Below are 11,716 nucleotides of genomic sequence, written 5' to 3' on the forward strand. Positions count from 1 at the left end.
GTCAACATGAGATGCCCATGAACCCAATTCAAGAGGTAGAAGTTTTTTATGTGTGGGGAATCGACCTTATGGCACCATTTGTAAGCTCATATAATAATAAGTACATACTTGTAGCGGTGGACTATGTCTCGAAATGAGTAGAAGTCGTGGCACTTCCAACAAATGATGCGAAGGCAGATATTGGTTTCTTGAGAAAGAACATCTTCACCCGATTTGGCACTCCAAGAGCTATCATCAGTGATGGGGGTACCCACTTCTGCAACCGAGCCTTTCCAAAGCTTTGGAGAAATATGTCATTCGCCATAAAGTTGCCACTCTGTATGACCCACAAACGAGTGGGCAAGTCGAGGTGTCAAACGGTGAAATAAAGAGTGTTTTGACCAGAACTGTAAATACTGCTCGGACTGATTGGGCAAGAAAATTGGATGATGCGTTATGGGCTTACCGTACTGCATTCAAAACTCCGATTGGAATGTCTCCATATAAATTGGTGCTTGGAAAGGCATGTCACTTGCTGGTGGAGTTAGAGCATAAGGCCTTTTGGGCGTTACGACAATTAAATCTGGACGTGGAGGCCGCTGGAACTAGTAGAGTCATAGAGTTGCATGAACATGACGATTTTCGGTACCATGCTTTTGAGAGTACAAGGTTATACAAAGGAAAGAATGAAACTGGTGCACGACAAAAATATTCTTGAGCAAAATTTTAAGCCGGGAGACAGGGTATTATTATTCAATTCGAGATTGAGGTTGTTTCCGGGCAAATTGAAGTCAAGATGGTCAGGACCATTTCGTGTAGTAGAGATTCACCCAACCGGAGCCATAGAGATTATTGTAGAAAATGACACTCGCACGTTCAGAGTCAACAGGCACAGGTTAAAACATTATTTGGGCATGGAAGACGCAAAAGTAGTGTCGGTAACTCATTTGCTCGAGCCACCGATGTTAAGCGAGCCTTAAGTGGGATTACCTGCATCGTGCTGCGACGTTAAATCATGTGCTTCATGGGAAGCAACCCATTTTAATGTTGTATTCGTCATGTCGTGGCGTTAACTTAGGCGCTCGTTGGGAGGCAACCCAATCCGTAGTTGATTTTTAGTGTAGTTAGAATTTTTATTTTCTTTTTTAGGAACTAACATGTTTGCAGGTAATTTCGCAAGTCGTACGTAGTATCTCGCGTTGCCTGGTGTCCAGCAAGCTGGGCCAGGCCTTAAGCCATACGGCACCAAGTATTGAGCTCGCTATGGAGCTCGCCTCGCATGGGGTATAGCGAGACACACCTCACGGAATCCCTCACCTAGCTTGCCTCTGAGCTCGCCTCGCCAGGTAAGTAGCTCGCCTATGAGCTCGCGTCGCCAGGCTAGTCTTCTGCTGTTTTTTTTTTCCTTGAATTCCCCCTCTTAAAAACCTATCTTCAAATACCCATGCATAAAAGAAAAAACACTACACGCCCCAATTTTCCTCTTCTCCTCCCACACGCACACCACTGCTCAAATCTCCCACACCCTTTTCAATTTCCCCCATCCTCACAAATCCATTGAAGACAAGCAATCTTCTCCTACTTCCTTCACTTGAAAAAGCTTTTCAAAGGTAAATACCTCCTCTTAAAACATCTAAGGTATGATTCTTATCTCCTTTCTTTATCAATTTCGAGTTGGATGAAGGTATGAAATTAGACACAAATTTGGGGGTTGTTCTTCAGGGTAATAATGTGGTTGTGTGTCCCGACCCCATGAACCCCATAGGAATGATGTTATTATTGTGTGAACAAGTGGTAGCACGAAACTCCCAAGCCGATTTGGGAGGGTGAGGCAATCCCTCACCCCTACAAGTACTCTCATGGCACTAGTACATGCTAAGTGTTTGTTATAGTGCCTCAAATGCATTCTTTGTCCCCATTGGAGCCCGAGTCTCCGGGTTTATAAGAGTAGTGCTATGTAGTTGTGCACCACTTTAAAATCTTAAGTGTGGGGTGGCTCACTGGTAGCCCGATGCTTCGAATATGGAGGAAGCACCCATGTGTCATTGCATGATTCTCATGCTACGAAACGATGAGGTGAATTCTGAGTAACCTAGGATATTGTTGATATTCATGTGTTAAACTCTTAAGTGTGGGGTGGCAAGACCATGTGTTGAATGTTGTAGTGCAGCTTAAACTGATTAATGCTTACTTGTGTAGGAACGGATATGCCTCCAAGAAAAGACACCGAAAAAGGCAAAGCCACATCCACTGCTCCGGCTAAGGCTAAGGCTACCTCAGCACCTCCCCAGAAGAAGAGGAAAGGGGGGAAGCTACTTCCAGTCAAAGTGAAGGATTGCGAGTTGTGGCAGCTATAGCAGCCACACATCCACAACCTCAAGGCCAACGGGAATTTGGAATCAAAAGCATACCCCCCACAATGTAAAGATTGGTACAAGTGTTGTAGGCCAAAACATATACATGTAGAAGCTACTATTCATGAGTGTCGCCTACAAGCCAAGTACCAAGCTATTTGGAGAAGTATCAATGAGTTGGGGTTGAGCTATGTGTTCCAAAACTGTGGAGAGATCAACATCAATCTTGTGAGGGAATTTTATGCTGGGTTTGATCCAGAGGATCTTGAACAGCTGGTGCCAATTCGTGAAAGGTTGATAGATATTTCAGCCTCGACCATATGCAATTTCTTAGGTGCTCTGGATGTTCCTGGGGAACCCTTGGACCACTTCATAGTCCGTCCTACTTATCGAGAGTTGAGACACACTCTTTGTGGTGTCAACTCTGTGGCGACTTGGGTGCGGGATAAGAAAACCAACCGCCATAGGAAGTTCCCAAAGAAGAATATGAAGGCAAAAGTGAAAGTATGGTTGAAGTTCATCAATTCACGGCTCCTACCGTGTAGCCATGACACTGTCATTAGCTGTGAGAGGACTTGTGTGCTGTATTTCTTAATGATGGGCCAAAGGGTGAATGTGGTCCACTTGATCCGTTATCAAATGAACCAAGTCCGAACTAGCAAGAAAATTGACTGAATGCCCTTTGCAAACATGCTAACTCAGTACTTGCGGCAAGAAGAAGTGGAGGAGAAGAAGGAGTTCGGTCACATCATTACTCCACCCCTAAGATCAACGGACCCCACAAATATCTGGGTTAAGAAGGAGAGCACTAGAACTTCGCTGACAGGGGCTGAGCGTAATTCACGCGATGACAACTTCATGGCCCATTTATATGGGATGATGGACTTGCAGCTTCGGATAGGGGGACGGCCGGCCACTACAGAGGAGAGGGTCATATTGGAGCAGCAGTACTCGCTCAATGCTCATGCGCAGCAGCTGGTTGGGATATGTGATGGATACAAACTCCCTGAGGACGAGGATGTTAACACACCTGAGCAATCCGAGGCCGAGCCGGAGAAGTCAGATGATGAGGACGATGATGATGATGATGATGAGGAAGCACAGGATGAAGAGTGGGCAGCCTCAGAGGATGAGGGCGATGGTGCAACTTGACCAGGGAGTTTCCTTACACCCTACTCATTTTTCTTGTTTTGTCAATTTGTGTATGCACTAAGGACATTGCATGAAATAAGTGTGGGGTGGGGACTTGTAAAAAATTAGTCTTGTTTTAGTATATTTTTTTAGTTATCTTTCATCGGAATATCCGATTCGAAGGCAAGAGACGAAGAGACAATAAGTTCATTTGTGATTTTTATGTTATGTATGGTTGTGCCTAAGGTCATATCGGTTAAAGTAGATTCTTCTATTGATCAATCAAAACCCCTTCCCAAACTGTACAAGCAGGGAATAATGAAAAGCAAAAAAAATCCTCTACTCGAAAGTCGTTGCTCATCTGATCTTTTCTTTCCTGGGCGTGGGCGAGACAAAGTCTTCTTAGTCTTCCGCTTTTTCGGTGATATCTATAAGAAGGAATACCTGTCTCAAGGAAAACAGGAGTTCCTGGCTCGTACTTAACTGAGAGTTCTCCTGGTCCCATGAGAACCCGGGATGTTAGCGATTAGTCAGTCCGAGTCCAGCTAGTCTTGCACTTCACTTTAAGACCGGATTTTTTTAGTTATTTGTTTTTTATAGTTAGAAAAAAAAAGTAAAGAAAAAATCTTAAAAAAAAACAAAACAAAAAAGTAGAAAAATTGGACTCTTCCCGACGATGGATCTCCTAGACAGTTTTCTTGAGAGAGTTAAGTCTAAAGAAAAAAAACCAAAAAGTTTTTCTTGTAGGCAGTGTAGTAATTCCCTCTTGGTTTTTCTTTGGGCCGCAGTTCTTTTTCAAGGGTTTTATTTGAACTGGGTAGTTAGTTTTAATTTTTAGGAGTAGAAATCACTGGGCTGTGAATCGAATTGCAGCTATATCTCTTAACTCTATTATGTCTTGAGAATAGTTAGTACTCTGGTTGTGATGCTTAGGCTCGGTATTTGACTCTAGTATAAGTACCTTAAATCGTAGATTCTTAAATTTGATTAACTTCTTTGACTGGAGTGTCGTGATAAAACAAATCCTTAGTGAGTTATTTGCCATGTCGGTGTGAGGTTTCTATGTATTCTGTGCATTGCATTTGATGTCTAGAACTTGCCCCGTATGTGTAACGACCCGACCGGTCGTTTTGAGCTTTTGCACTTCGCTCGCCAGTTCTCGGGAATGACTAGTCCGGTGTGATGTATTATGACTTGTGTAAATCGTCAGTTTTTATTTTTACGGTAATCAGAATGAATTTGGGAGAAACAATTCTCCGTTTGAAGCTTAAAATTTGAAAGGTTTGACCAAGTTTTGACTTGTTAGCATATGATCTCGGAGTTGGATTTTTTATGATTTGGTTAGCTCCGTTAGGTGATTTGGGACTCAGGAGCGTGATCAGAATGTATTTTGGAGGTCCGGAGTAGATTTAGGCTTGAATTAGCGAAATTGGAATTTTGGCGTTTTCCGATTGATAGGTGAGATTTTGATATAGGGGTCAGAATGGAATTCCGGAAGTTGCAGTAGGTCCGTTGTGTCATTTGGGATGTGTGTGCAAAATTTCAGGTCATTCGGACGTGGTTTGATAGACTTTTTGATCGAAAGCGGAATTTGGAAGTTTTTAAAATTCTTAAGCTTGAATCCGATGCAAATTTGGTGTTTTGATGTTGTTTTGAGTGTTCCGAAGGTTGGAACAAGTTTGAATGATGTAATGTGATAGGTTGGCATATTTGGTTGAGGTCCCGGGGGCCTCGGGTGTATTTCGGATGCTCCAACAGGCACTTTTGGTCTTTGGGAGATTGCTGGTTTTCTGGTGTTTTAGCAGCAGTGGTTTGTTCATTGCGATCGCGTGTGTTCATCCGCGATCGCGTGGAGTAAGGATTGAGGCATGCAGATTTGTTCTATGCGATTGCATAGATTGGGCATAGATTAGGTAGTCTTGAGCAGTGCGGTCGCGTGGGTCTACTTGCGATCGCGTAGTAGAAAAGAGGGGCGCGTGAGGTGGAGCAGCTGTTCTTCGCGACCGCGTGAGGGAGTATGCGATCGCATAGGTCAGTGGGTTGCAGCTTCGCGATCGCGTAGGCATGTGTGCGACCGAAGTGAGTAAAATATGGAGGCTGTGAGTTTGTTCTTCGCGATCGCGTGGGTGGTCCCGTGATCGCAGTGTATTAAATGACCTGGGCAGTATTAAATAGCCAATCCGCGACCCTTCTTCATTTTTTCACCATTTTTGAACGGAATTGAGCTTTTGAGAGGGATTCTTGAGGAAACCAAAGGGTAATCTCTTGGAGGTAATATTCTTGACTTCATAACTTATTTATATGTGATTAAAGGCCTAATTAGTGGTGAAATTTTGGGAAAAATCAGTGCAAAGTGGGTAATGAGGGATTGAGATTAAGAGACCTTAAAATGGGTATTTGAGGGGTCAATTGAACTCCTATTTCAGTGTTCTTGATATGTATAGACTCATGGGAGGATGAGGATCATGTTGGCGTAAATTTTATCGAGTTCCGAGAAATGGGCCCGGGGGCCGAGTTTGGCCAATTTCGGTATTTTGGTATAAATTGGATATTTTCGAGTGGACTTTGTTCCCTTAGCATATTTTGATGGTATAAACCTATTTTTGGATAGATTTGGAGCATCTGGAGGCCGATTCGAGAGGCAAGGCATCACGGGCTAGAGTTTGGACCGGATAGAGGTAAGTAATGATTGTAAATACTGTTCTGAGGGTATGAAACCCCCGATTTCACCTCGTTGTGCTACTTTGAGGTGACGCACATGCTAGATGACGAGCGTGGGGTCGTGCACCATTGGGGATTGTGACTTGGTCCATCCCGTATGACTATTAAGTCGCGTATTTTATTTGAAAACTATTGATATTGCTATATTTTGGAAAATATTATTATGTTTGGGGCTCAATGTCGTGTCTGGGCCTTGTGCCGATTGTTTGGACCCTTAGGGGCCTTTACTACTATTTTACCTCGATGTTTTGGTTTAATGTTTACACTCAGTCATGCTATGTTCTTACTGTTTTCATAACTCGGTTTTATTCACTCCTTTTGATTTCATAAATGATTTTGAGCCGAGTAATTGTTTACTGTTTGCCCGAGGGGCTTGAGTGAGATCTGACTGAGTGAGGCTGAGGGCCTGTGTTGTGAGGATATCATGGGATCGGGCTGCGCGCCGCAGCATGTGGTACTGATTTGTGATATATGACAGGCCGAGGGCTCGGCCTGATTTGTTATGCCACGAGGTGGCTTGTGATTGATATGAGGCCGAGATCCTGTTTGATTATGCCACGAGATGGCTTGTTATTGCGCTTGGGCCGTAAGGGGCCCCTCCCGGAGTCTGTACACCCCCAGTGAGCGCGGGTACCCACTATGTGTGATGTATTGTAGCTCGAGGGGCTGTTGTTGTTTCATATTGAAGCCCGAGGGGCTGTTCTTGATCTATGTTGCCCGAGGGGCGGTTCTTGAATCATGCTATGCCCGAGGGGCTGATTACGAGTGATTGTGAGGTAGCCCGAGGGGCTAGTTCTATTGATATTATGCCCGATGGGCGGTATATGGTACATGTTTTTCCCGAGGGGCTGTTTACGTTTCTATCATTTTTACTCACTATTTTTATCACTCGTTTGAAATTATTGAATGTTGTTTTTAAAAGGTTTTACTGAAACTGAGCTTGATTTACGAAGTAAATAATTTCTGTACTGTTTTGGAAATGTACTGTATTTGCTGTAGCATTATGACGTGGCTTACGTGTTTTCTTACTGCTCAGCTTTCATTTTCTTTTATTACTTACTGAGTTGGCGTACTCACATTACTCCCTGCACCTTGTGTGGAGATTCAGGTATTTCTGAACCCGATAGTGGTGTTGATTGCTCAGTGGTAGAGTCATTGGAGTTAGCAAGGTAGCTGCCCGACGTTAGCAGCACTGCTTTTCTCCCTCTTGTCTTCCTTAGACTGTATTTAGTACATTTTAGATTCTTAGTTGTGTTCAGACCTTTGTAGATTCTCGTGACTTGTGACACCCCTATGTCGGGCTATGCTATGTTTCGGCAGTTGATATATTTAGCTTTATTTTGGGATTTATCATTATTAATAACTTGATTATGAATCATTACATCTGTTAATTAAACTTGGGGTTTGTGTCGGCTCGCCTTGTCTTCACGAGAGGCGCCATCATGACCGGGTCTAGGTTTAGGGTCGTGAAATATTGGTATCAGAGCCTAGGTTACATAGGTCTCACGAGTCATGAGCAAGTTTAGTAGAGTCTCGCGGATCGGTACGGAGACGTCTATATTTATCCTCGAGAGGTTGCAGAACCTTTAGGAAAAACTTCACATTCTTGAACTCTTATCGTGCGTCCTTGATTCAGCTGGAAATGTAACTCTTTGAATTCCTTCCACGCGTTTGTATGCGCACATGAGCGCTCGGTATCAGATATGCATCGACGGCTTGTGATCCCCTCATCGAGGGGCGAGATATGATTTCTGTACAATGATGCTGGGCCAGTCTGGAGGACTTGAGGTCGGGTTTTGCCTGTAGCTTGAGCGCTGAGGTGCTGATTGTGTGAGCATGTGTTTTTTGAACTTATATGTTCGGTAGTGTCCCTATTAGGGGAAGTGATGGCTGGATGACTATGTGATGAGTATGATGTGACTGCGAGATGTGTTAAAATGATTTGAATAAAACGAGAAGGGTCTGCTTTGGGGTAGTAAGAACTATCTGGTGCTTGATTCCTATCGTGATTTGATGTATGGCCCGAGTTGTGGGCGTGATTGAAGGACCTTCTCATGTTGCCTCGTTGGAAGCGAAGTAGATTTCACGTTGTGATATGAGTTCAGACTCGGGAAGATTTAGTGACTGTGTGATGTTTATGATGGTGGAAGGGTAGAAAGAGATGTTAGTTTGAGGCGAAGCAGGTGGGTTATCTCCTGCGGAGTGTTCTGAAGGCTGTGTGATCCTTATGTTGTTTGTTGGAAGACCTCTTTTGCTAGTGAAATATATGTGTTGCAATTTGAATTTTGATCGCTTAAGAGAGTGGGCTTGACTATTACGAGGGTGAATGCGAGAATTGCAGAAGATTTGAAGTACTAGATGATCGGTGTTGCACGAGCTTATGAGGAATTAGTTCAATCTCACTATGGTATTATAGCAGTAATAGAGTATATTCATTATGAGTTATTGTGTGTTTTGATATATGGCTTCGAGCCAAGTGGGGGAGTCTGCTATTGATTAGTTGATTGCACCATTATGTGCTATGATGGTGCCAGTTTGAGGCGTATTTGTGAATCAGTTATGGCTTACGGAGGTTGAGGCCGGGGATGGCTCAAGTAAAGGAAATTTCAATAAAGGTTATGTTATGCTTTATGGGTGTATGAGAATCGTGGAATGACTTGAGTTGTTATTAGTAAAGGATGTACAGTGCATAGAACAAGATGTTGCTTGGTTGCATTAAGGTGAAGTTACACCCTGCGGTGTCGGAGTGCTAATGAGGCACAGGTTGTTCGGTTCATTTAATCAGTCTAGTTACGATTTGAGTAGAGTGGATGACTCTCGAGAATGGTTCTAATGGGTTCAAGATTTTACATGTAATAATTGGAGACTTTTAAGTTGTATATTTGGCTAGAAACTGAGGTTTGCATTGGAGGGTGTCAAGACTCGTGGTATTTCTATATCATTATGGGATTCCATATATATCAGTATCGGGAAGGTAAAGGTAATGGCTTTGGATTTGCAGGAAGTCACTTCAGGGTAGGTATTTTGAATGTGGTGCGTTTGGGAATATTTAAGAGAGTATCCAGTGGCTTATGAGCCTTAGACGGTGTGGTTTTATGTTTGGGTCTCGTGTGGTGAGTCTGGGCTGAGGAGTTGTGGTGTTATAGCAAGAAGAAGTATCAAGTTAAAGGTAAATCAGAAGGAACTCGGATAGATGGGATAGCTTGGTAGTAGGCCGGATCGGCATGGTAAGGATATGATTAGTTCTTTGGATGCTTACGAGGTAATGAGTTTCTGCAAGCGTTTCGCGGCAATGCTCTTGGGTTTTAGTGGCCTGCATAGCTTGGTTGAGTTAGAAGGATTCAGTCCTGATGGTTTAGTTTTTTGCAAATGGAATTCAGAGATTTCTTGATGGTTTCTACCACGGTTAGAGATGTATATTTTCTACGAGCGTGAAGAGCATGGATGTGTAGTGATTTTCTTCTAGATGGGATCAATGGAAAGTTCTTGGCTAGTTGAGTACGTAGCTGCTTGTGGCTCGGAAGGGATATGAAGTTCTCATGTTTATCCTAGGATGGTATGGTATATGCGATATATTGTGTAGGATTGAGATTTGCATGTGTAAGGTCACGGTTCAGTTTTGAATGGAAGGTCGCAAATTCTTAGGTAGCATGGACAGTTTCAGATGACTAGATAAATGAGGTCAATGATTGGTGTGGCTTGATAAGGGTATACATTTTAGAAAGGGCGATGTGTTTGAGTTGAGGATACTTCATTAGTATTGCGGCACTCTCTTGTTGGATGGACTGCTGATATTCGAGTTTGCTTGATGGCATGGAAGAATTATAGGAGTACCTCTCGTGGGATGATTGTGTATTAGAGGTGTGTTATATATTCGGACGGTGGAGTCGGGATCATATATGGTTGTTTACCGTGAAAATGGTAACGACAATTAAATTTGTAAAATGGGACTCTAATAATACGTGATCTATTCCCGCTAGTTGTTAGAGCAGACGATGCTAATAATACAAAATTTAACGATGGAGCACGAATCAAAACGAGATAATGATCGAACCGAAGGGCCTGCTACTCGGATGTAGGTTTGGTCGATAGAGGCTTCGGGGTCGACCTCGAGGTCGAGCTCGGGCTATCGGGGATAACCGAGGGTAGTATAACAGTTATAGATATGATCAAATAAATCTATTTATAGCCTAAACCAAATTATACGATGAAGAAGACATATAAAATGAAGAACACATATAAAGGCGAAGGATATCGAGGTATCCTCGGAACAGTGGGAGCCAATAAGCTTTTAGAGAGAAAAGAGAGAGATATTATTGCACTTGTGGAGAAATGGAGCAACATTAGTCCCCTTACAAGGTAGGGCGAGTCCCCTTTATATAGGAGGGGAACTCGGTTACGAATACATGCATATTTAATTTACGAAATATGGAGATGTGATGGCTTGACGCGACGCCTCAGTGTAGGCTATGGATAGGCCGGCCCTGTCAAACTCAACCGCGTGTCATGGGGGCTTCCACTCTTTATCCCGATCTCGGCCTCAAGTCGGGTCTTGACAGATCCCAAAGGAGAGGGATAAGTCATGGCTTCATGTCCTCGGGGTCTCGAGGTACCTCCCCGAGATGGCTTAATGGCGGGAAATCGGGCCCTCTGATTTCATCGCGTACAGATAGTCTCCACGTTTCTCAGAACGAAGCGATGGGAAACAGTTATGACCATTGGTTCCTCGAACTCCTCATGGCGACAGTACACTGGAGATTCGCAATCTTTTGTGATAGATGGCATATCTCGTAGACTCATGCTCAATACTCTGTCATTTTCGTTTTTCAAGGTGAAAGTACTGCCGTCGATTCGGTTTCTCAAGGATGCAATAATTGCATTCGTCGTTCAGTCTTCCAGAGCCTCGATGACTGTGTTGTTGCCCCCTATAAATGGGGTGCCTTGGCGTTGTTTTTCAAAATTCCCACGAGCGGGCCGCTTTTCGGGGGAAATGCCTTCTCGCTTTTTCGACAGCCGGCCGTGGGATATGATCGAGAAATTCAAATCCGAACATTCGAAGACTAGGGGTGAGATAATTGACGCCCGGGCTAAGGCGACGCTAAGTCGAACCAATGTTGATCAGGTTATGGTGATTCGTATAAAGGATGCTGCGGATGCTCAAGGCGGGCTGAAGCGAGCTCTTGACCGAGAGAAGAAGATCGAGACATATGTCCGTTGCAGATCTCGGAGAGAGGTACTCGAGGAGGTCGGTGCACGGGGCTTTGTTCTCTCGGAAGAATTGGCTCGAGCAAGGGCGGATGAGTGCGACGCTCGGTCACTTCTTGCTGACGTCACGGAGGGCAAACTTTGACAAGCCGTAGCCCTTCAGTGCAGAGCGTAGATTTTGCCGTTTTGTCGCTTTGTTTCTGATATATGCAGAGCATGCCTGTAGATGGAGAACGCGCCTTTTCCGCGTATATAATATATAGGAAGAAACTTGAATCTTTATTTTTTTTGTACCTTTTTTCTGCTATTGCTTTCGACCGGCCAGA

Source organism: Nicotiana attenuata, chromosome 11, assembly GCF_001879085.1.
Source record: "Nicotiana attenuata strain UT chromosome 11, NIATTr2, whole genome shotgun sequence".
Classification (NCBI taxonomy): domain Eukaryota; kingdom Viridiplantae; phylum Streptophyta; class Magnoliopsida; order Solanales; family Solanaceae; genus Nicotiana; species Nicotiana attenuata.